This window comes from Solea senegalensis, linkage group LG20 (genome assembly GCF_019176455.1).
Source record: "Solea senegalensis isolate Sse05_10M linkage group LG20, IFAPA_SoseM_1, whole genome shotgun sequence".
Lineage (NCBI taxonomy): Eukaryota > Metazoa > Chordata > Actinopteri > Pleuronectiformes > Soleidae > Solea > Solea senegalensis.
Window position 1 is genome coordinate 6113914 of NC_058039.1, and position 2513 is coordinate 6116426.

Below are 2513 nucleotides of genomic sequence, written 5' to 3' on the forward strand. Positions count from 1 at the left end.
AAAAAAGTCATAGTATAGTATGTTGTCCAAAATGAGACGAAAACGTCACACTATAGTATGTCGCCAAAAAATGGACAAAAAAAGTCATAGTATCATATGTCGTCCAAAAATGCACAATAAAGTCATAGTATAGTATGTAGCCCAAAAATTGACAAAAAAAGTCATAGTATAGTATGTTGTCCAAAATGAGACGAAAAAGTCACACTATAGTATGTTGTCCAAAATGAGACGAAAAAGTCATAGTATAGTATGTTGTCCAAAATGAGACGAGAAAGTCAGTATAGTATGTCGTCCAAAAATGGACCAAAAAGTCATAGTATAGTATAGTAGTAGTATGTCGTCCAAAAATGGTCCAAAAGTCATAGTATAGTATGTCGTCCAAAATCGGTCCAAAAAGTCATAGTATAGTATGTCGTCCAAAATGTTACAAAAAAGTCATAGTTTAGTATGTCGTCCAAAATGTGACAAAAAAGTCCTTTGTCAAGTCTTTTGCTACACTTGTGGAAACAAACCTGACACCTGTTATATTGTGAACAACCGTTCAATTGTGGTATTGAACCTACCATCTTTCAGACCCCACATACTTTTGGACATGAACAAAGACACCACCCCACCAATTCCTTGTGACTGTAGGACTTTTTGTCTTTGAATCTTCACTTTAAGTTGTGTTGTTTTTTTAGAAGAGCTTCACAGCAGTGTTCTTGTCCACTGAGCTACCTGCTCCTTAGGTTCTTCAGGGTTTCTTAGAACTTTTGACTGTTTACATAAAATTTTGAACCAAAATAAAGTTCACTTTATTATATTTGAATTACCAACCTCAGGTATACAAGTCTTACTCTTACAGCAGCAGCTATTTTTACTGAGCTGCATCAAAACACTTGTTTTGATGCAAAACTGATGTTTTAAGTTCTGTTTTTGGTCTAAAGTTTCAAAAGTGTGTGAACTTCACTTCATTGTAAGATTAAAACCTCAGAGATACATTTTCTGGTGGACTGTCACATGTGTCTTCATGCTCTTACTCAGAGTTTCTTTGTTTCTCATATTGGTCAAAATTTTTAGAAGAAATTGAACCATTGTATTACGATGACAAACTGTTTGATCCTTGATCACTTAACTTATTCCATGTGATCCTCTGCTCCTGTTGGAAGCATCGCCAGCGCTGAAGATAATCCAGTGGACACGGAAGTCACTTCTCAACTCAAAACATCGTGGGTTCAAATCCCGCTGGAGGTATGTGTCTATGACTATGTGTGTGTCTGTCTGGGTGTTTCAAAAATAACAAAACCAAACTAAAAACCTTCACATGCAAACAAAACAACTTCCAGAAACCAAAACTCTCCGTTGCGCTTGAATTGCAACTTCATCATTGATCACTGCAATAATGGGAAGAAAAAGCATCAAAAGTGCTAGCTGGCATTTTTTGTTGAATAATGTAAGCAAGACATGAACACAGAACATATGTTAAAATAGTTATTTTAAGTGTGGTTGTACGTCATCCAAAATGAGACAAAAAAGTCATTGTTTAGTATGTCATCCAAAATGAGACTAAAAAAGTCATAGTTACTTCACCCCATGGAGTGGGAGTGACATGGGTCTGCCATCTCCAATTGCCTTGTTTATACTGGTCTGAAAGAGGGAAGGGTTATAAAAATGTAATGTAAATGTCGGGCAAAAAATGCCCTTATTCTTGATAATAACTTCTGGGACCTCCTTTAATTATGATCATGATTCACAAGGCAAAGTTTTAACAGCATCAAATCATCTGACTCCAAATTCAGCAGCTAAATATGCAGCCAGTTCCAAAACAACAACAAATAAAAACCACAGACCGAAAGAAGGAACCAGTGTATTAAACATAGTATTATTTTGTTACAGGTAGAGCCTAAAAAAGTTAAAATATCTCCTTCGTTCAAATACATTTTGATGGTCAAACAATCATTTTATTTGGATATTGGCAAACTTAACGTAGCCAATTCAACTTCACAGTTGTCTTATATTATGATAATTAATATACTGTTGTTCAGTTCCTTCTGCTCTTATAGCGCCTTCATAAGTGTGTGCATATCTATGTTTCATGAGTGAAAAACCTGTTACAACCTGCCCACGTTTCCCAGAGCTGGTTCTTTGAACAGATGCTTCACTCGGACTGGAAAACAAGATAACAACAAAAAGGAGCATAATCTGAGCCTGCTGTGAGCCATTTTGGATCAGCAACAGAAAAATCATCCTGTAAAATAACATTCAAACATCTGGGCTCTAAGATGAGATGTTTTAGTTAATAGTTTATTTAATCTGTATGTGAGACATAGGAAGTTGTGAGAGATCAGGCTAAATGTAGTCGTTTGCACTGATTGTGTAAAATGAAGCTACATTGTGGTTCATAAATGTGATGATAACAAGAGTATCGAGATGAAAAAGCTGAGGACAAACATAGGAATTGATTACATGACATTTTAAGTGTATTTATGGATGAAGAGTCAGCGTCAATGAAGAAAACAAAACACAGATCCAAG